At 39.6% G+C, this 23,496-nt stretch overlaps 1 long non-coding RNA gene across 1 annotated transcript in view; it reads left to right on the top strand.

Moving 5' to 3' along the window:
- Positions 1-22,975, top strand: part of LOC308068377 — an 81,693-nt gene extending 58,718 nt beyond the window's left edge. The window contains exon 3 of the long non-coding RNA XR_013929945.1: positions 417-22,975. This is a non-coding gene — a long non-coding RNA (uncharacterized lncRNA). The remainder of the gene's footprint in view (positions 1-416) is intronic.
- The last annotated feature ends 521 nt before the right edge of the window (positions 22,976-23,496 follow it).

Below are 23,496 nucleotides of genomic sequence, written 5' to 3'. Positions count from 1 at the left end.
CTTTCAGATTTACCTATGAATTACAAAGATAGAGCATAGAAATGCATGCATCAGTGTAGCTATGCCTTCATCCAGGAGAAACACATTTCTAAAAAGGTATAGATGATGAAAGATTTTTTTGGAAAACTTTACAATTCAAAGTATAACTTTGCATCACTTTAGTAAGTGGCAGATTTTGCCATTGCTGGAGGAAAACGTGGCTATCTTTTTGAATAATTTCTTCTTCTTAGCATCATTTTGGTCCTTTCTCAGTTCTGTGTTAGTTGTTCTTTCCTTCATATGCAGCTAAGTGGTCTTCTGATTTCAAGAATGTTTAATGATTGCCTCATCTGAATATGAGTGGTATATATTAGCATGTTATTGGAACACTGCTGACAGCTAAACCAGTCTGTCTCATGTCCTTTTCTCTCCCACAGGTCCACAAAGAAGAAGGTGAATTGTGGGACCCATGGAACAAAATCCTTCAGAAAGGAAGAAGACGTTTAGGGAAAGTGATACCAAGTGCATGTCAGTGGTTCCTGTGCTCCTGCCGCATACATGTGAGCACTGGCAGTTTGCTATGACTCTGCAGGACACAGGCATGACTGGTCCTGTTGTCGCCCTTGCACTGGCAGCAACTGGCTTCCATCTACAAGGACGAGGAAGAAGAGGAAGCATACAGGCAGCTGGCCAGAGAGCAGACGTACCAGCCACACCACAGTGGCAACGCAGAGGCAGCAGACATGTCGGTCTAGGAGTAAGGAAGGTGGGTTTCTCTTGTCCATAGAGACAAGGTTTTTCTTCTAAGTGTACCTAAATTGCTGCAGTTCTCTGGTTTGGGTTGTACTCCAAGACGTTTGGAGTGCTTTTTAAAAAATTGGTGTTCCCACTTTTTACTTATTTTGTCCAGGAACAGGAGACTGGAGCGTAATGTAAGAGCAGTATATAACTTTCTGTTTTGAGGCTTCTGATTTTCTGTTTTGTTTTTTGATGGAAATTTTGCTATCCAAGATGTTCTGTCTAATCTACTGAAACAATGTTTCTATGTGTAAACACATGAAAACATTTGTTTGATTGTAACCCATGCAGTTGTGGTTAGATTTCATTAGCAGAACCTGCTTACTTCCAGAAAAAGAGCTTAATCTTTGGATTTTAATGTAAACTTGATATCGAGATATTATATCACATTTATTATATAAATTACTTCAGTGCACAACAAAAATTCTTATACCTTAAAGTGCACTAAAATCAGTGCAGTTCAGCTTAATTTTCTTTCTCCCCTTCCCACCCCCAACTATAATTGAAAACTGGAAAGGGATAAAGTGGGACAATTGCATTTTGTAGAAAATTATGTAGCTGATTCCATATTTACAGCCTTTATTAACCTGACAGGGAGGAGTGGAATAACCAGCAAATCAAGCACAGGGTTGAAAATGTCAAAGTTGTGGAGCATAGTACCGTAATTACCAAAGTACATCAGGTAATATTAGAATTTTGATAGTTCCCTCTTATGACAAGTATAGTAATGAGAACAGAAAATATACAAAATTAATTTATTTTCGTGACAAAAATAGTAATGAGGTGAGATGATTACATCCAATTCACAGTCTCAAAGTTGTCATTTCCCAGTGGACTGGACGAGTAATCTTGGTAGCTTAATTAAATCAGTAATAATCATTCCTCCTCCCTTCCCTCGTCTGCTCAGATGAGGGAAAATTTAATGGAAAGACAAGAGGATTTCCACAATAAAAGTTGCCTTCAGGTTTGCACTCAAAACAGTGATTAAGCATTTTATTATATGCTTTTATCTATGCTCTTGAACACTGCTGTTTCAGAGCTTGTGAGTTAATCTTTGGAACAGACCAAGAATTGTTACTGTGCTTCCCTTGAAGATGCATCACTTACATTGCATGGGAAAATTTTAAAACCTTGGTGTTTCTATAAACACTATACTGGAGTTTTATTTTCCTAGAATAACAGTAGGACAGTTTTCCTGTGTGTTCATATTTGAGGATGTGATCTAATAATAATGTTTGGCCTTAACATCTATTTATATTGTGAACTTATTGGTGCAGCATAACTGAAAGGGTTTTAAAGTAACTAGCATCCAATTAAAAATCATACTCATCAGCACTACACATAACTCCAGAAATTAAGATTTTAATTAATCAATTAGTAGCACCCATATTTAGTTACATTTCTACCCCGGAATGTCCAGTAAAACTGAAGTATCTATTTATTTTATGCCACCAATAGCCATAAATTACAAATTAGGCCATCTCAGTGCTTTAGGCTTGGTATTCAGTGATACCTTCTTAAACAAGAAGGGCAAAGGACACAGGGGAAATTGAAAGTTGATCCAGCTTTCTTATAAAATATTGTAAAATAGCTACAGTGAATTTGTCTGCCTTTCTTGATTCTTCCTTTATGTCTTTGCCACCTCTTCTCCTCTTTCTTAGGAGCAAGGGCTACAAGAGAAGCCAATTTAATTCTGTCTCTGATTTTCTGAAACTGGTATGAAGCTATGTTCCTTACAAGTTAATGCCGTTAGCATCATCCCATCTGATTCTTGCTAATCAATTTAATTTTTTTCCCACTAAGTTCCTCTTATTAACATCAGCTTTCAAGTATAAAAATAATTAGCAAAGTCTCCTAGGTTTTCTATTAGCCATTTAAATATCCTAATTATTAGATAGATTCTTACATCTGAGTTTTTTCTCTTAGATTCAGCACCTCTTAGAAGCTGGACACAGGGTTAATAGAAACAACCTTAAAAGACTAAGGTGCTCAGTCACACTGCTAAAGTAGTAGGTATCATCATCTGCTGTGGATGTTTCTAATGAGAATAGTTACCAGCTTGTTCCAGTGCTATTAGACACATCAGCAAAAAATCTCGATGAAAATATATGGACTTATTACTGAGAAAATTTACAAATGACAGTTAAGTTCATTGAACAGTAAATAATTACAAAGATAGCTCATATATATAGTCTAATTTTCTTTCTAAGGTGTTTCTTTGGAAAAAAATACTCATTTTTTAAAATGGCCAAATGCAAGATTGCAAAGTTGAAGATAAAGAATGTAGGACATGCTTGCAACGTGTGAGAGGATATCTTGGAAATACACCAGTCAGAGAGGGTCCTGGGGTCATGGCCATAATGATAGTCAATAGAGTGCAAGTTGCCAGTTGTGTTATAGCTATGGGAAGATGCGTGATCCTTGAGTAAGGAATATCAACTAAGGGCTGACATATCGACTACAAAATGTTGAGGACCTTTCCAGCCAAAATCATTAGAACATCAAAAGTTGGATCATGGCACGCAGCTGCCAAATCCACCCAGCAAAGCAAACAGCCAAATCAGATCCCTTGGAATTTCTAACTGGCTGTGCGGAGGCAGGCATCTACAGAACAAGGTCTCTCCAGCTATGTGTTACTTCCTTGAGTGTTGAGGGAGAAGGAAAAATGTTATCGGCGGGGGGTAGTTGCTGATGCTGTCCAGACTGGGACAGGTGCTGGCGGGGGATCTCAGGGCTAGGGAAAGGGCACACACACACACACACACACCAGTTGTCCTTGCCATGGGGCAGCTGTGGCTGCTGTGGTCTGTGGGGGACGACGGGCTGGGGTATTGCCCAACTTTGGCTGTGGCAGTCAGGGACCATGCACTGCACCTGCTACAGGATTTACATGCCATGATCTCTCTTTTCCCCACTGGTCCTAGCTTGCTACATCTGTGCCTGAGTTTGGTGTTCTGATAGGTACCTAGGTAATCTCGGCAATGTTTGGTATTGCTGACCCAGTGCCATTGGCTTTGCAAAACTTGACTCCCCAGGAAACCCCAGCGTTCCCCTCTGAGTGCCTGTGAAGTGTGGTCATTCCTGCTGTACCTCCTCCTTAACCACCTGCAAAATCCCTCATCCCTCACGGTGCTGTCCCTATAGCTGTTCTGCTTCTCTCCTGTGGAGTGATTTCTCACGTCACATCCTGCAGTTTTCCATGTCTGTGCTGTTCATTAAACCTCAGGCCAGGGATAGTCACTGGCCTGCTCATCTGCCTGCAGCCTTAACAGGAAAAAATATCACTATTTTAGAAATACTCAAGTTATGTAAGTGCTGGCTGCCTTACCACTTTTTTCTCATTTATGTAAACTTGGGTGTGGGCAGTGCTGTCGTTTGTCCCTTTTAATTGCTGCTAAAGAGCCTCCTGTTACACTACATTTATTACACTAGAGATTTTCAAATGACATGCTACTTTCTATTTGCAAAAGCTCTACAGTAATTTGTGAATATTAGATATTGTCTGAATCCCATTGTGAAATCCAGTGTTTGGGCTGGAGCTCTACCTTTTAATTTTTTACAACTTCAGATGATATAAATAAATACAACACAGGCTGTGAGAGTACATCAGGATTTTAATGAAAAACCAAGTAGAGCTTTCACTTATCTATTAACTTTCTATTTTCCTGGAAGAAATTGTTTCTGTCAATATTTTATTATGACAGGGATGAATGGGAGAAGGAGGTGAAGTCTAATCTAAGCAGATGGTTGTCAAAAACTGTGCAGAGAAACTGAGAATATAGAAAGAAATAAAAAAGTTACTCCCATTTTGTTTTTATATCATGAATAGTGAATAAAAGATACATTATAGACAAATGAGAACTAGTAAAACCTATGTAAAGCAGAAAATGAAAAAGAAAAAAGGCAAAGTTGCTGAGAAGTATTTTATAGAAAAAAATGTGACCTTTAATAGTCAATGAATGTTGATAGAACTGAGAACAATAAAAACAATGAAAAAAAATTATTTATGCATTGATAATCTCATCTTTGAGAGATTATAAGGAAAATTAATTTTAAAAAGAATTAAATAATGTCTTTCAGACTGTTCTTTGGTTACTGACAAATCAACTGTCTCTTGGAAAGAAGGACAAGCTAAGCAGACTTGTAGGACAGAGAAAACTGCTTTCAGTTTTAAATCTGTATGAAAATCTAAACATTAACATGAACTTTTCTTTCTAATTAGAGACTATGTTAGACAGTCTACATGCTGATTCTTGATTTTTGCTGGAAAATCATACAAACATTTAAGTTGAAAAAGACCTTTATGATTATCAAGTCCAACTGTTAACCCGGGACTGCCAAGTCCACCATTGAACGATGTCCCTAAACACCACATCTACACGGTTTTAGAACACTTCCAGGGATGGCGACTTCACCACCTCCCTGGGAGCCTGTTCCAATACTTCACCACCCTTTTGTTGCAGAAATTTGCCCTAATATCCAATCTAAACCTCCCCTGGCACAACATGATGCTCTTTTCTCTTGTCCTGTTGCTTGTTGCCTGGGAGGAGAGACCTACCCCCACCTGTCTACAACACCCTTTCAGGCAGTTGTAGAGAGCAATAAGGTCCCACCCAAGCCACCTCCTCTCCAGACTAAACACCTCCAGTTCCCTCAGCCGCTCCTCACAAGACTTGTTCTCCAGACCCTTTACCAGCCTCGTTGCCTGTCCCTGGACACTCTCCAGCACCTCAACGTACCTCCTGAAGTGAGGGGCCCAAAACTGAACACGGTATTTGAGGTGCAACCTCACCAGTGCCGAGTACAGGGGGATGATCACTGCCCTTGTCCTGCTGGCCGTGCTGTTTCAGATACAGGTCAGGATGCTGTTGGCCTCCTTGGCCACCTGGGCACACTGCTGGCTCATGTTCAGGTGGCCGTCAGCCAGCACCCCAGGTCCTTTCCCACCAGGCAGCTTTCCAGCTGCTCTTCCCCAAGCCTGTAGTGTTGCCTGGGGTTGCTGTGACCCAAGTGCAGGGCCCGTTGCTTCTCCTTGTTGAACCTCATATGGTTGGCATCACCCCATGGGTCCAGCCTGTCTAGACCCCTCTGCAGAGCCTTCCTGCCCTCCAGCAGATCAACACTCCCCCAGCTGGGGGTCACCTGCAAACTTACTGAGCGTGCACTCAGTGCCCTCATCCAGATCATCAGTAAAGACATTAAACTGGACTGGCCCCAACACTGAGCCCTGGGGAACGCCATGTGTGACCGGCCACCAGCTGGATGTAACTCCATTCACCAACACTCTTTGGGTGGGTCCAGCCACCTTTTAACCCAGCGTAGAGTGCACCAGTCCAAGCCATGAGCAGCCAGTTTCTCCAGGACAATGCTGTGGGAGATGGTGTCAAAGACTTTACTAAGGCCCAGGTAGACAACATCCACAGCCTTTCCCTCAACCACTAGGCGGGAGGTCTTGTCATAGTAGGAGACCAGGCTAGTGAAGCAGGACCAGCCTCTCATAACTGCTAGCTGGGCCTGATCCCCGGTTGTCCTGCACGTGCCGCGTGATGGTGCTCAGGATGATCTGCTCCGTAACCTTCCCCGGCACCGAGGTCAGGCTGACAGGCCTGCAGCTCCCCGGATCCTCCTTCCCGCCCTCCCTGCAGACGGGCATCGCACTGGCTGACCTCCAGCCTGCTGGGGCCTCCCTGGTTTGACGGGACTGTTGGGAAATGATGGAGAGCGGCTCAGCGAGCTCCTGCGCCAGCTCCCTCAGTGCCCTCGGGTGGATCCCAGCCGGCCCCACAGACTTGTGCGTGTCTAAGCGGAGCAGCAGGTCACTGGCCGTGTCCTCCTGGGCTGTGGGGACTTTGTTCTGCTCCTCGTCCCTCTCTTCCAGCTCGGGGGGCTGAGTGCCCTGAGGGAGCTGGTCTTGCTGTTGAAGCTGGAGGCAAAGGAGGCATCAAGTACCTCAGCCTTTCCCTCACCCTTTGTGTCAAGGTTCCCTGCCGCACCCAATACAGGGCGCAGATTCTCCCTGGCCCTCCTCTTGTTTCTCATGTGCTTGTAAAACCAGGTTTCGTTATCTTTTACAGCAGTGCCCAGCCTGAGCTCCAGCTGGGCTTTCGCCTCTCTAACCCCTGCACAGCCCCGCGACAGCCTCACAGCCCTCCCGAGCTGCCTGCCCTTCCTCCAGAGGCGGTGACCTCTCCTTCCCTCCCCCAGCCCCAGCCCAGCTCTCTGCTCAGCCAGGCCGGTCTCCCCCGCCGGCTGGTCTGTGGGCACACGGGGACGGGCTGCTCCCGCACCTTCCACGTTTCCTTCCTGAAGAAGGTGCAGCCTGCCGGGAGCCCTCGGCCCCTCGGGACTGGCTCCCAAGGGACGCCGCCGGCCGGTCTCCTAAACAGGCCGACCCCAGCCCCTCCGGCAGCCCAAGGCAGCGGTTCTGCTGACCCCCCTCCTCACTTCTCTGAGAACAGAAAGTTCTAGCGTCTCATGGTGGCTGTGCCCAAGTCATCCTGTGCTCACCACATCGCCCCCCAGCCCTTCCCTGTCTGTAACCATTCGGCCCAGTGGGGCATCTCCCCGCGCTGGCTCCCTGACCAGCTGTGCCAGTATCTTCCACACACTCCAGGCACCTCCCAGACTGTTCCCTCTCCACTGTGCTGTATTTCCAGCAGACACCTGGTAAATTGAAGTCCCCACAGAGAACAACGGGCTATTCGTGATGAAACTTCTCCCAGCTGCTTGCAGAATGTTCCATCTGCCTCTTCATCCCAGTTGGGTAGTCTGTATTACAGACTCCCACCAGGATATCTACTTTGTTGCCACTTTGCATGATCCTTACCCATAAACAGTCAAGTAATCATAGATTGGAACTGTCTTTTTGTGTTTAAAAGAGTTTCTAGATAAGAGACCTGGACTAATTAATGGCTATGTAGTTGGAAAGCACACAGCTGAAATAGAAAAATGAACTAATGGAAAGGTATGTATCTACAAGTCTTTTTAAAACAGTGTTTGAATGTTTTGCAGTCTTCATCTGTGCAAATGTGTATATATTGTATTTCAATGCTCATACATGTGAGGCTAATTCCTTAATGGAATTTTTTATAAACAGATTAGGACTACATAAGTGACTTGTGGTGTCACTGCAGAACGTGTTTGTGTGTTTGGTTTACAGGGTTACTTAACCTCGCACTGCAGCAGAATTTATTTAACTGATTCACAGAATAAAGAGGGGCTGCAACAAGCATTTCAGGTTAAGTGTGTGCCTTTGAACTATGCTAAATTAAGGGTCTTCACTGACTCTAATAAATTATTACATATAATATGCATAATATTATCGTGTTATATATGTAGTATATGTAAAATACACATAATTTAATACTATAGTAATCATGATAATGCCAAAGTATGAACATTCTTTAAAAACAAAGGAAACTGATTTTTTTATTCCCCAGGTAATTTGTATCTGAATTTCATTTTGAAGGGCAGAATTCTTTCCTGATTCCTTCTGCTCTTCTGGAACAAGGACATTAAATCCACAATCTGTTCCCAAGTAGTATTTCAATTACTAATGCCTCCTACTCAAAAAGTAAAGAGGCTTCACTTTTTATACAAAAGTATTCCTGTTCTGAAGTCAGAGGTTAATTTGATATTGAAAATGTGTACATTGCTTTGGCAGCTTAACAGGTACTTTGAGCCCTTGTAAACTAATTTGTACTAGCAAGGATAAAAATTACAAGGGTTACTAATCTTCATGCTGAAATCATTAAGATAATTACCACCAACTGTTTTATTACCCAAATATATCAAGGGAAATGTAGTAGCATCCTGGAGCAATGAGTAAAAACTGAGGAGGTATGTACCAATCTGTGCTTTAAATGGCATGTTGAAAAATGCATACTGAAACCGGTGCATGTGCCTTGTAGCATTACACAACTTTCTCACTGGTAAACTTAAAAAGTGTGTGTATTAAGTGAAATATTTTGTCTGCAAGAAGATCCATTATTTCTTACAATATAACATCAGAAGTCCTTTTCTGGTGTTTTTCACTCATTACAGTCCTCCCTCTGATTTGGTTTGCATCTCTTCCTTGTGTTAGATAAGGGTGTTATGTGTGATTATTTTCTTAAAGTCAAAACCCCAATACTTTCAAAGTCTATTTGTAACACTTTTAAAAAATCATTTCTAATGTGCATCTTCTAAGGAAAATGAATGAATCTTAGAGGATTCTCTCTTTTAATCAGTGATGCAAGTAGGTTTTTGCTTTCCTTCCCTTTGTGTTCAACACTAAAAGTATTTCCTGTTCTCCCAACAGGAAAATGTAAATGTCTCTATGAAGTCTTATTAGGCTCCTGTAAAATTCAGAAAAGATACACAAGTCATTCTGAAGGATGAATCCTTACTGCTGTCATTCTCACCAAATCTGTGCCGCCACCTCTCCCAGCACAACTTGAGCAAATAGGTTTACAACCACATATCAATAGTTTCTAGACCTTTTTCTTTTGTAATAAATGAGAAAACAAAGCAACCTTAACTTCCCAAAACATTCTTTTCTAATTTTCTAATTCTGGTATCAGGAAATCCTTTCATGAATAACATAAGGGTTTCTTTTGGTAATGGGGTACAAGTTTTAATAGGCAGCCAACTTTTATTTTTCAGTTGTATTATTTCAATATTTTTATATCAAAAATAAGGTGGGAAGAAATCTGTCAGGTTACTTTTGCTATTTTCTACTCTGAAAAGTCATCCGGAATCTATGTAATAGGTATAGGCCACAACGACCAGACTAGAAAGTGAGCATCGTGAGGAAATAAATCAGAAAAAAAAGAGGCTGTATACTGTATAAACTATATATTTAAGAAGTGTCTGTTGGATGTCAGGCCCTTGCTATTAGGGCATACGTTCTGCATAGATGGTGATTAGAGGAAGGAGTTCAGTAGTGAAAACAAATAATAATAAAGATGACTTTAAACTGTTTAGAATAATTGGAAAAGGGCTATTTTACTTGCCTGTTAATGCTCTCTGCTTACAGAGAAATGCTTTCCAAACTGGAAGGATTTATTGCACAAATGAGCAGTAAACTTCTGTTTTCACCTGGCCAGCAAAGGGAAAATGTCATGTCTACTTTCAGGCCCACACCTTGGATGCTTCATCCTCACCAACGAATCACAAAAATGAAAGGCAAGTGATCTGGAAGAAAACAATGAACTGAAAAAAAAAAAAAAAAAAAAAAAAAAAGACATAATTCCTAGAGGTTTTTCTTGGGTATGGGTGAGTCAAAGCCATACTTGTATATGAGAGCCGAATTTCCTTCCTTTATAGCCCACACTCAGGTAGCTATGATTGTGATTTCTTACCAGGGTGCTGTGTTATTGCTTTGCAACATGTGGGAGAGAACTTTTTAAAAAGTCTATGTGCTTGACTGAGATGCACAATTATTTTAATGGCTATGAGTTGTGGCAAAATAGAAATGCAAAACGTATCGAGACTACCACTGTGCATCTCTAACAGCTGAGGCAGTCCAAGTCAGCCAACCATGTACCTAGAAAATGGAGGCATCCACCTATGAGTTATTATAAAGCAGAGGTTTTCAACACTGCTGTTACTATAACTGGACTTTGTAATGAGTTCCTCTCCTTTCTCCCATACATTTCTTCTGTATCTGAGAAGACATCCATCTTATGGGAGGGCCCACTATCATATTAAAAGCTCCCTCACCCCATGGAGTTGTAAAAGCCAGGATGATTATGCCAGCAAACAAAATCTTCAGTCTAAACTGTCATACCCTTAACTGGTATAAACTGACTTAATGTCATTGACTTTAATGACACTATATTTGCAAAACATTTATGTCAACCGTGAATCTGAACGACTGTATTAAATTCATTACAATGTAAGCCAACTATCCGGGGACTATATTTATGCTTTAGATGATCCTGTGTAAATACACAAGGAAAACATTTCCAGGAAGATCCCCATTTACCCTTTTAAAGAGGTCCAATTACTCTGTATTTCATTAAAGTTACCTACTCAAAGAATTAAGGAGAGGAAAATAAACAACCCTTAGGGCTCATGTTTGTGATGTGTCTGCCACAGAGAGTCACAAGAGAGAACTTGTGGTCCTGCCTCATTGTAAAGATGTTTTTGCCTTAGTGAACAGAGTTCAAGTTTCACTGGCACTGAAGAAAGAACATCTGAAGGTCTCACAAATACATTTAATATTATGAAGCTCAGAGAGTCAAAACAATGACTCCTTGGGGTTTTAGAGAGGAACAAGGGAAACAGAAGTGAGTTTTTTGGATGTGACACCTTTCTGGTTTTTATTGCAGCTTTTTGGTTGTAAGGGATGTATGCAAGTCTAGTGCATTAGACCAATGTAGAGAAAGAACATGTGTAGTTACAGAAATGTCTGACAGATGGAACATGCTCAGGGGATCTGAGGTCAGAGGATAACTGATTGCTCATACATTATCCAGTCAAATAAACAAATAATTGATATTTTAGTCACTACAAAAGCAGTGAAAAGCACATAGGTTGCCTGTGCTGAACAATATATCCCTGAACACAGCGGTTAAGACTTTAGAGATAGTATTGAATGGTATTTTTATTAACAAATAAGATATTGGATGCTACCTAATTTTAACTATTACATACAAGTTGGAAGTTATAAGAAAACAAAAGCAGTATGGATTTATTTTTTTTTCATACAGTAATACATTAACTTTCTGGAAAAAAATTACGATCCTTTTGAATTACATGACAGTTTGGAATTTTCCTAGTTCATACAGAATACCTATGAAACAGGCAAAAAAGAGCTTCACGGGGAAGCACTCTAGTGATACTGATAATGAAAGAAAACACATGCAAGCCAACGGCCATTTCAGACCTTAAAAACAATTAAAAGCCATTATGTTAAAAGTAATCTCTTCAGTATTCTGGACAGTATGGAAAAACCTAAAGGTGTTGCAAGTCATACCCTACTTGCAAGAGCTGGGCTGTGACTTAGGGTTTCCAAAAACAGTTGACAGTCATCGGTGAAGAACAGTATCTTGACAGAAAGTCAAGCTGAACCAGATTGGAAGTTCAGACCTTTCTGTCTTTTCCTTTTCAGTTTTCTTTGGATTTTCTCCCGGGTCTCTCTCTGAACATGGGTGACAAGACCTGCATGTGCAAGCACTGATGTCTGTGAGTAGAGGAGAAGAGAAAGGGGTGGGTTTCCCACCAGCACTTGGGTGGGGTTTTGTCACCCTTGTCAAAGGATGTTAAAAGGTAGTTCCCATTTGGTAGCAGCAGAAGAAAAGGTCTCTGACTGTTGCATATGAAATTAGCTGCTCCACACTTTTTAGTTGCAGCCCCAGCCTTTCCTTCAAAATCTGCTTGCTAGATCTCTGGTAATGCTAGCAACATTCATCAAATGAGGGTTTGGGGATGCAGTTTCTTGCACGGTAAAGCTGAAACATGTGGATTTCCTTCCTATTCCCCCCACCCCTCACCCCCATATCTGACAGCCAAGCGTTCTGGGTTTGAGAGAATAAATTTGCCAGATTCCAGTACACCTATGAGTTGTTCAGCCAAGATTTCTGTAGCCTAGTGGGACTTGTAGGCACTCAACTGGATAGAACATTTAATGAAAAATATAGTGTTTGATTCCTTAAATGCTAACTGTCCTTATCATGTTGTATTGAATAGGCAAATAGGAAAGAACTCAATTTTTTCAGTCCAAATCCTAACTGGGTTTCCAGTTAGGAATGTCGTAACATCCAGCGTCCTAACAGAAAGGACATTGCCTTCACACTGACCTGTGAGTTTATGCTCACAGTTTATTTTACACTGAGATGCTGGTAATACTGAATATGTTACTGAATATGCTGACAACACTGCAAAGTAACTAATGGGGTTTGATTCTTAAAGACTTCAGTGTCAGAAATCTGTGGCTGTTTTTAGCTCAGATCTTGTAGGAAGCCACAGTGCTCACAATGCTGAAGCCATGCAGCTGCAGTGCACAGTCCGCATACAGTTCAGAGATGAAATATCATCTCTGCTTCCCTCCTGTGTCCAAAAATATTTTGCCCCGGAAACTCCTGCTGGGGTGACTCATGTGTATCATAGAATACAAGAGTGGTTGGGCTGTTGTGCCCAGGTGGTTTTTTTTAAGTCATACGATTTTGTCCTTGAAATTTGTGGAAAGAAAAGATTGCTGACCCAGTTCAGATCATGCAAATGTCTAAATATCCTGTTGCCTATGATTCAGAAGCACACTTTTTACTGAAGTCACGCTACTAGTAACTGCAGCTTATAATAATTTATGTGATTCTTGTGACTTATGGGAAAAACTGGATGATTAACAATTTAAGGATGTTGTCGATCAATTTCTTTATGTAGTTGCAATGTCAAATCACTGGGTAGTAGCAGACCAGATTTTATAAAGAAGCTACTCTGCTCCATTTGAAAGTGTGGTGCTTTCACATGTAGTTTTTCCACGGATAGCTTAAAAAAAAAAAAAAGTCATATTCCTCTCCATTATAATTTGCACCTGTCCATTTTAAAGAAAACATAGGCTTCATGCATGCTAAGAAAAGATTTAACCTTAAAATCTTCAGGATATATTGATCTGAAATGCTTTCAAGATACTTTCAATTCTGTATGTTATAATTACCATACAGATATAATCCTAGAAAATACAATCGAAAAATTCCTACTAATTCCAGATGTGTCAATGTCAGTGTGACTTTTCATGTAAAAAGGTAAAACTAGGTTTTCAGCCTTTCTTGGCCTTTTTTTGCGGAAGAAAATTAAATGAGTTGTTGATGAACATTCTGAAAAACTAAAATGTATTTCAAGGCTAAAATTTAGTATGAACTGTATTTTGAGGCATTTTGGAGTTATTTTGACAGATGGCTGTGACAGCGTTGTCAATATGTAGATTGTAAAATTAAAAATGGAGAAAAAAAGAGGGAATTTAAATTTTCAATAGTTTGTGGTTCACAGTATTGGTTACAAAACCATGAGAATTTCATACAGCCTGTTTCACAAAATGAACAATTTTTTAAATAATTCTGTAAAGTAAGTGCAGTAAACTACATAAAGGCTGATTTCACATCAGCAACAAAATACTTCTGTTTCGTTAAAAGTATTACAAGGTGAAAATTACATTTCACCATATTTATTTTTTAAAATCCAAGTTAAGAAGTTGATTCTGCTAAAGTTTCTTAAATAATGAAATGATCTCTGGGATTTTAAACTGTTTGTTTCCTTGACATTTTAAATACACCTTTAATTGCTAAGAATAACAAAGAGCAAAAGTTGCAGATAATATAGCTTATTCTGAGCAAGATCTAGCCTGAAGGTGGTTTTGTCTTTCAGGGAGGGGGAAGAAACAACAATTAAATGATGCTTTCACTTTACTAGGCTGATTAGAAGCAATTCAAGTGCCTCAAGTGATGTAAAGTTTTAAATCTATTGATTAAATTTGCATCTCTTAATTTAGAAAAGATCATCCATGTGGAGTGCAGCCTAAACAGCAGAATCTTTCACTACTTAAGTATTGATTTTTAATATGTCAAATTTACTAATTAAAATTGGTATTTCTTAGATTGCATTTTAAATATTAATATTTGCTCAGATTTGAACCACTGACATCTATGATATTATTCGGAATTATATGAGTCATCACATGTTACTCCAGTAGACAAAGCAAGCAGAAGCAGGTGTTTTCAGTACAGAAGAACTTGAAGACTGTGCCACAAAACACAGACATGCAGAAAAGATCCGAAAGGCTGTTTTAGCTGAATGCAAGATTTCTGCCACTGCATGGTACTGGCCGTACCCAGTCCTGATAAGTTCATTTCATACTAGAGAGCCGTGAATAATGGGTTGAATAAAATGGTTTCAGGCATTATGTCCCTTAGAGTTGCAGCCTGACAGAGTTTTTGTCTCACCTGTTTTTGTAGTGAGTTCATGCTCAGCAGCACCTGCTTGGAGGTTCTTCCTGGCAATCTTGGATGATTTCATCATTAGAGATTTATTCTACATCATTTAATCTTGGCGAATTAGATCTGTTTTCCTCAGGACAAAGACAGCACAGCAGAATTTGACTTGTGTTTTTACCTTCTTCACAGACCTTTCAAATGTTTTGGGATTTGCAATATAATTGCCTTTTGAAGTGCAATTTCACTCTTTCCTTGGAACCAGAGGGTTGGAGTTTTAGACTTCAAGATGCTAGAGTACATTTTGTGTAAAACAGTATTGTCCTCACCTAAAGAAGGAAGGCAGTACAATTATCCCAGTTTTACAGGGAATCAAATGTACTTAGCTGACAGATGAACCCAGCTCTCTCATATGAGTGAGCCCAGTATATGGAGGCAAACAGACTCTCAAAGAACTGTCTAAATGCCTACAGTAAGTCCTTAAAGTGTAACTGTCTGTTCTCACCATTTACCCTGATTATAACTATTGCTTCCAGTCCTTTATCCTGATTTTCTATGCAGAAACAATAGACCCTTGAAATGTATTATATGGATGTAGCATGTTCCCTATAGACGAGGAAAATTTAAATGAATAAAATATAAATGAAAGCTGTATTGCATGAGAAATTAAGAAACCTGTTGCTCACCATTACACAAAGGATGTATGAAGAATAGGTTCTATAAAAAGGCATATATCATTTCATGAAAATGAGAGTGGACATTGGCAGTGTTCATTCTTTACTAATATCATCCAAAGAATCTCATTGTTATTGAAAGATTCATATAATGGGCAGAGAATGAAGCCATAGGGGGATTATGTATTAGTGAACAAAGAACAATGTTACAAAGAAAAAGTCATAGCAATTTATGTAAAGAACAGGTAAATAGCAAAGCTTATTAGAAAATTAAATCTGTCCTTTGCCTCACTGTCCTCTGAGCTGCTGGTGATTTGGCAGCAGTGATTCAGGTGTCCTAATGTATTGTAAGATGAATTAAGCTTACTTATTTCCATTGACTGTAAAGGGCATCCAGCCAACCAGTTTCAATGTACATGCCTATATTGCACAGGTCGATACTTGGCAGATGAAATTATCTCCTATAATCCAACCTAACTGAACACAGACCCAAGATCAATCACCAGTTTTGGTAGAGCTCAGAAATATGGAAAAGAAGAAAAGCTGAGTTTCTGCTGCCACTTAGCGAAGGTCTCAGACTACAGTCATCTGCAAGGTGGGTGGACAGGTCCTGGGTGTAGCTGTCCATGCTCAGGCTCTGACTGGCTTTATGCCGGAGGACCTTGTAGTGACGTCAGCAATGGGCAGACACAGAAAAGGCATTTGTTCTTAAAAAGGTCTGCTATTGCATGTACTATGGGATTTCAGGAGACCCAAGGGAGGTTAGCCAGGGCTATTCTAAGAGCATTGGTGTGTCACCTTGCCTTGGATCCACTGGGGAGTCAGATGAGAGCTGAGCCAGATGCTATGCCTTTGACTTTTTGCAAACTTGGACTCTGTAAAATCGTATAAGCAAATGGTGGACATAATACTTTAAAGCTCTGCTTCTGTTGTATCTCCTTAAATAGAATTGCTGTCATCTCAAGTGGACTTTGCTGTGCATTTATGTTCTGTTTAAGCATGTTTTATATTCAAGCAAATGGCAATGCAGTTTTTATTGCTATCAGAAAGCATGAAATGGAGAATTCTACCTAAAAGAGACTCCGACTTCTTTTATATAGCCTTGAAATGAATCTTCTTTAATGAAAGGGTTTGGCTGAAGGCTTGAAGTACATATAAGTGATACATTTCTCCCAATCATAACATTCATTATTTTCAATTGGTAATATGCATATTTCATTTTAAAAAAATACATAAGATGCTCAAACTCCTTGATTACTAGGGAATTCTGTGCAAAGAATTTATGAGCTAATGTTTTCAGGCTTGTCAATAAAGCTTAAGCCCCTGCTGTGCTGAAGCTAATGTCACGTGCTGCATATGCTTTTCTATAATGAAACAGCAGAATACGATATTATGACCCAGCTTTACCTTCCTGTATTTAACACTTACCTAATGAATCATTTATCCTATACTACAAGCACTGAAAGAACAAAAAGCGGTAATTGATAACATCATAATAAAACAGAGCCGCATTTAGAGCAAATAGCAATCTGAAAGTAATAGAATAGTCACACAGATCACAGGTGTGACTGCTGACTTGGGAGCAGCTTTTGGTTATATGGATGCTCTTGCAGTTATGTGATCAGAGGGAAACATTGTAAAATGCTAACAGCTGTATTTGCATTCTTGTTCAGTACCTTAAGACACACTTCTAATTTTCAGAAAAAAACAAAATCAAATGCATGTCAGCTGAGCAGAGGATTTAAGAAGCTGAGCATTTTCCCCCAAATTGAATTATGGATGATTAGCAGATAGAACCTGGCAACAGAATCACTGATGTGAGAGGGGAAATGTTTTCCAAGAAAGCAATATATTTAGAAAAAGGGAAGAGATTTAGTAGACACAGTAAGGATTCTTTCATTTAAAGCCCACCACATATTTGCACGTTACGGGTGATATTCATCTAGTATATCTAATTTGTGATCAATATTTCAGCTGCTGTATGGAAACAGCTTTGGGGTCCTCAAGAAAAAAAACCCCAAACAACAGTACTTCTGCTTCGACAGCTCCAGCTCTCTCTAGTCTTATCACCCTGCCAGACAGCAGGAATTCAGAGATCTCCTAGGTTTTGTATACTGATAATTTTGCAGGGCAGGTTGAGTGATAAAAAAGCTAGCCTCAAATTACTTTAAAATACACCCAAATCAGTCTCTTATATTGGCATTTTTTATATTCAATCCTTATTTTAAAATTGCAATACATGTGCTTTATATACTAGAGATTGAAAAGAGATATCATAGATGCAGTTTTGACTCTCCCTTGATGTGGGACTCTCATTTTGATAACAAGATGTCTTAGCCCTCTAACTTTCTTTATCTCTCTTACTACTGTATCTTATTTACAGTCTCATTTTTTAATCTATGTTTGCATTCTCTTCTCTGTTTTCATTCTCTTCAATCACATGCAAATATTTGTGTTACCTCGAAGAAGGCAACGCTTCGATAATTCTGTCTGATAAAGATTTCCCCTTCATATTAGGCTTCTTCTAAAGTCTAACAAACAAGAATTACTGTCATTTAGTTAGTTACTAGGCCCAAATAAGTTTCAGTGCTTAAGCAAACACAGTTGGGAGCATGGTAATTGTGATGGAGAAAAAACAACTCTGATGTAAATTAAGTCACATTTCTTGCATCCATCTTGTTACCACATTTAAGCCAGTTACAAAATGGCATATGTAGTCATAAAAAGCTTTTATTAATTTTACATTGTTTTAACAGTTTTCAGCTCAGACAACAAGAAAACCATGAAATTACTTAGAGTAGTTGCTTATGTAGACTTAATTCCAGATCATTGTTTTAGGCTTTCTAAACACCTGGAGCAAAATCTTGTTCTGAAGTTAGCAGAACTTGCTGCGGAGTTTAGTGGAAAGGGTGGATGTATTGAAAGTATTTAATAAAATGCACAACATGCTTTGAAATACCTGATATTGATGAGAATTTGCTGACTTTTCAGAATTTCTACATTGATTCTGAAATGGGACTTTCAGTGGGTCCAAATTTAAAGCTCACTGTGAACAACAGAGTTGGAAAGTTACCTGAAACATAATTTATTCTGTAAATTAAGGGCGCTCCCCTTCTCACCCAAGCAAAGATGAGTGTGAATCCGGTTTTCTTCTTTTCAAAATACAAGAATTAAAAGCGACACAAGAACACTGGAGGAAAAAGTTATATAGGATACAAGTAAAAAGAATGAGGGTAATTCAATGTATCCAAAAAAAAGTAAAAAATTATGAGTTGGAGATTTTCTATAAAGCAGTACACAGAAAGTGGGTGGAAAGTAGCAGGTGCCTAGAAAACGGTGTTATTTTTAATGATAGTACACTTTATTTTTGTTTTTCTTTCAAAGATGCTTTTCTATTCGTTATCTGGTTTGTATTTGCAGATCTCCAAAAGTACAGTGATTTCTGTGCAGCCTAGGCTTCTCCCAAACTAGAAAAAGATCTTGAAATCATTTGTATTTATAAATTAAAGTCTCTACCTCACTTAAAGTTTGAGTCAGGTACTTGAGCTCCCATCACTGCATGGACACAAATGCTGTTCCCGAGCATGAGCATATGCAGGTCCATGTTCCATCATGTGAAAATCAGCCTCGGGTAAATTGACGATCTTTCCCTGCCAAGTTTCTTCAGTCTTTTTAAATGATCTTGATTCCCTGTTTAGTCTGTGATTTCAGAAGAACAATTATTTTTTTCTTTTTTTGGGGGGAGGTCTGTTTCTTGCCTGTAGTGATGGGAGGGGGTGCGATACAACCCCAGCTTGAGCTGGGTGGGAAGACATGAGTTCCCCAAGACAACAGTTTTGCAGAGGGATTTCTTATTCCTTTCTTGGTCTTTTCCTCTCATTTATTCCTTGGGGTCCAAGAATTTGCTAAACTTTTTTCTAAAAGTGGAAGTTAGCAGTATACTTCACATCTTGACAGGGTCCTTACCCGTTGTGGATGCTTTACCTTTGCAACAGTCTCATTAAGACTCTGTGATGCCCAGTGTGTTGATCACAAGGAGGCACTCTGTCCTCTGAAGACCAGCGCTCAGCTCCTCAAAAGTGTTTAGATGTTCCCACTGAAATGATGGGAAGTTAATTGCCTTAATCCATCTGGACTCATATGTTATGCCGTGCTGTCCATGTTGAAAATAATAGGACCACATTTTAACAGTATGGTTTTAGGCATGTGTGAAAACCATGGGCAGCTCTCCAGGTGCTCAGATACTACAGTGACAGAGGCTACATAACGCGCCTGCTTAGACAGGGAGTTGAACAGATTTCTAAAGCAAGGCCTCCAAAATGTGTCTTTTATAATGCATTGCTGCTTTTTAACAGCTTGTTGGTGATAGATTTTTAAACCTGAAGCATATGAATAATGCAAATAAGAAAATGTTGCAGAGTAATGTTGATTCAGTAACACTTTATATGCTCATTAGCTAGTGTGCATTATAATTGAACTCTTACATGTGACAGCCACATGAATGCCAAATGAACACATTATGATTAACGCTGTTACAATGAATACCAAATGATTTTTTAATGACTAAACACCATTTTCTCATTGATTCTGTGGCACGCAAAGTTACGATTCTTTTTAAAATCTGGATTTGAAGCAGTGATATGAATGGCTTATTGTATTGTAACATAGAACATGCTTAGCTAGTGCTTACTCATTCTCCAAGACTCCATGAAAATTTTGTTGACTGTTTAAAAAAAAGCAACAGGTAAAGACACTGCTTTCCTAGAAACTGATAACTAATGAAGGATAATTCACTTACACCTCTTATAAGTTTCACTCACCAGTGATCCATGGATGCTAACCAGACATCACAAGGGAAATGGAGATGACTGCTAAAGCAATAAGTCATTTTTCGTTTTGCAAACCATGGCTCTGGAGTGGCGGAAAAATAGAATAAAAATGTTTTATTGTCATGGTTGGATTAAATACTACTTGAATGAAGAAATAAAATGTTCACACTTTAAATACAAACTTCGTTCTTTATTCAAGTGAGCAATGCTTCCACCAGTTTTCTTAGCCTTCAGGCACTATTTATCTGCAGGGAGCAGTTGTCATTAATGCTACCTTATTACCTTGTATGCATAGTAATTTCTTTTATAAATTGCCCTACAGAAATGAATGGAACTACTCTGGAAAGTGTTTACCGATGGCTGCAAGAGCTCTACAGCCAGGCCTGTGCTGAAATACCACCCCATCTAACAAAAAAACCTTGGTGCAAAGGGTAAAACCTCTTCTCACACTCAGACCTTTTGTGTTTTGCAGAGATGCTATTACTACTAAACCCACATTTACTGTGCTTGCTTCGGGAGGATGGAAAGGGCCTGGAGGATACAAGACGGGGCTGGGTTAACACTTGGAGATACTTATGTAGAGTCATTTTCACTCTGCTTTCATGAGCTACACTAAATGTCCTGTGAGCCACATGTGCCTGTATAGTAGCTGATCTCTTCTGACCTAAGTTGTATGAACTTCAAGAAAAAGAACGTTTGCTCCTGAGTTCAGTAACACCAAGTTGTCACTCCTTGTCTTTTACTTTTCTTGGGATTCAATCTGTAAATCGGTATAAAAAGTTATAGAGTTTTTCTGTTTATGTTTAGTGAAAGAGACTGTAAAAAATAAAATATGAGCAAGAATGAGCAGTTTGCCAGCCAGGTACTCCGTGAGAAAATGCTGTAAATCAGGAAAAAAGTTGTGTTCCATAAATAACTGACTAACTGCAGAGAACAACAATGCTGCTCCTCGTGGCAGCATCAGAAATGTGTGGTGGTAATAAGAGAGGAAAGAACTACTGGGGTTCTCAGGCAGAATGAATGAAAGGTCAGACCTGGCTGCTCCTGTGCGTTCCCCTTTCCAGCCCTGCCTCCCTGCTTCGCCCCTGCAGAGTTGCTCAGGAATTGTTCTGTGGTACAAAATACTTAGGTGGGTGGGAATGAAGGCAACTTCTGCCTGTGTTTGCTTTAGACGCTGTGTGAATTTTAACTCCAAATGAAAGCCAAGTGCTTTTTGTTTCAGCCTATGAGGCTTTCAAAGTGTAACATTTCTAATATCTCTCTTTTTGCTCTCACTTCCCTCAATATGATACCTGAATTGCATCTCCAGTGTGATATGTTTGATAGTTTTTCTGCTTTTCTCATTCCCCTATCATATTAAATTCTCTCTGAGAGTTTTTCCATCATCCAAAATACTAATTTCCTGATGTTTTGTTTCCATGGCCAGTGTAAGCTGTGTAAGACCTCAAATTAGGTTATATTCTTGAAAAAGTGAAATGATGATTTAGGTTCCTTCAAATAAAGTTCATACAAACAGGAATGTTCATGACACAGATGGGTTAAAATGAGTCTGGTTCACAGGAATTAAATAAGTAGGCCCAAATCAGGAGCTACTCTTGCAATCCTGCTTACACAGAAGAAAATCACAGTCTCATTTTGACTCACTACAATAAATGTCTAGTTCCATCAGATAATGTATATTAACTGCAGATTGAGTCTTTTTACATACAGCGTGCAATAAATTGGTCTGAGGAAGCTGCAATCTGAACAGCAAGACAGAGAGACAGGCAAACCTGACAGAACTGTTTTACAAAGGCGAGGACTTGAGATGCAAACGCTTCGCACAAGGTCACGAAAACTGTCTGCTGCTGCACCAGATCTTGCCCTTCCCAGACCTTTTCCCATGCCTTGTGCATGAAATCACCACTCTCTTCTTATGCCAACTCCAGGCATTTTTCTAACACAGTTAAATTTAATCTTTACACTGCGGTGTTTTGGAGAACTGCAGTTATGGGTGGGCCCAAGGGTATGTGAAAGGTGCATACCCTGGGTAAATTTGGAAAGAGCAACTTTTATTTATACAGACCAGCAAGTGCTTGTAAACTTCCTCTGCAGAGTTATTTTGGTCTGCTAGCACAAATTTGTCAGCTGCTGAGAGATATTTCTGTGAGCTGAGGGGAGGATGCTTTTCTGGGCTGAAGCGACACCGGTGCAGACCAGTGGGCTTCCCGCTTTGGGGGCTCCTAGAGGTGGGTGACCTCCCCCCTCACCTGGGCTCCTCTCCCAGGTCTGGATTTTGGGCTGCTGGTCAGCAAATGCTGGCAGCGCAGCCCGGAGGGAAGCACAGCAGGTCAAAGATCAGTATTCTATTTTCTGGTTTAGTTTTGTTTTTATAGAGGGGTGAAGAGATTAAAAGATCAGTGGAACTACCCTGAATTTTTGAGTTTTTATACTGCGCTCACTTCTCCAGGCAGAGTGTCTATGCCTTTTCAGGGGCCTATAGACACTTAATGAATGTTCTTAGGATTGTCTTCCACTTTTCTTCTATGCCATGTGCTGTTATTGTGCTCTTTAACTTTCAAACATTATTTAAAGTACTATTGGTTTGAACATCTTCTTAGGTCTCCATTAGTAATATCTGTTTCATATTTCAGTTTTTTCTCTTAAAGTTGATGGTGTTTCACCCTGTGGTGAACTTGCGTGTCTCCTGGCAAACAAGAAGAGATCTCAGTAAACCAGCCAGACAAATCTAGGGCATCCTTTATTGCATCTAATGGTGATATTAGTTTGCTGAATTTTTTTTTTTTTTTTTGAGAAAGGAGCTGGCTCTGCTATCATGATTTGTCATATTGATTCAGAAATTAGCACCCCTGTTAATCTTTAAGTTCCACACTATTTTTTCTTCTGTTAGTTTATATAGAAGGAACTTAATATTAATTTTCACAACTTTCACCATGTTGTATAGAAATTATAAGATTTTAAGACAGAGTGTATAATAATATCTACTTAAACTTTCTACATCTTGTAGATCAATTTTTGTGAAATCTTCTCTTCTGAGACTATTATTTCTCAACATTTTATTGTGTGGCAATTACTTCTTGGTTCCGTACATGGCAAAATACATAAGCTACTTTTGAGGAAGGGGTAGGAGAGAAATGTGCATTGCTCTTCATTAACAAATGATTGTGCCTTGCTATGTGCAAAATAAAGACCTTTTCTGCATTCCACTTTAAAAGTATGGGGAGGAGTCGGACACTCCTTTCTTCTTTTAAGCTTAGAAGTTATTATAGCTTTCTGTACACAGGGATGAGTGAGCTCTGGGGAATG

This window comes from Falco punctatus (assembly GCF_963210335.1).
Source record: "Falco punctatus genome assembly, chromosome: 1".
In the NCBI taxonomy this organism is placed as follows: domain Eukaryota; kingdom Metazoa; phylum Chordata; class Aves; order Falconiformes; family Falconidae; genus Falco; species Falco punctatus.
The sequence above is the reverse complement of the archived record's forward strand: the minus strand, read 5'-3'. Positions and strand labels throughout refer to the sequence as shown.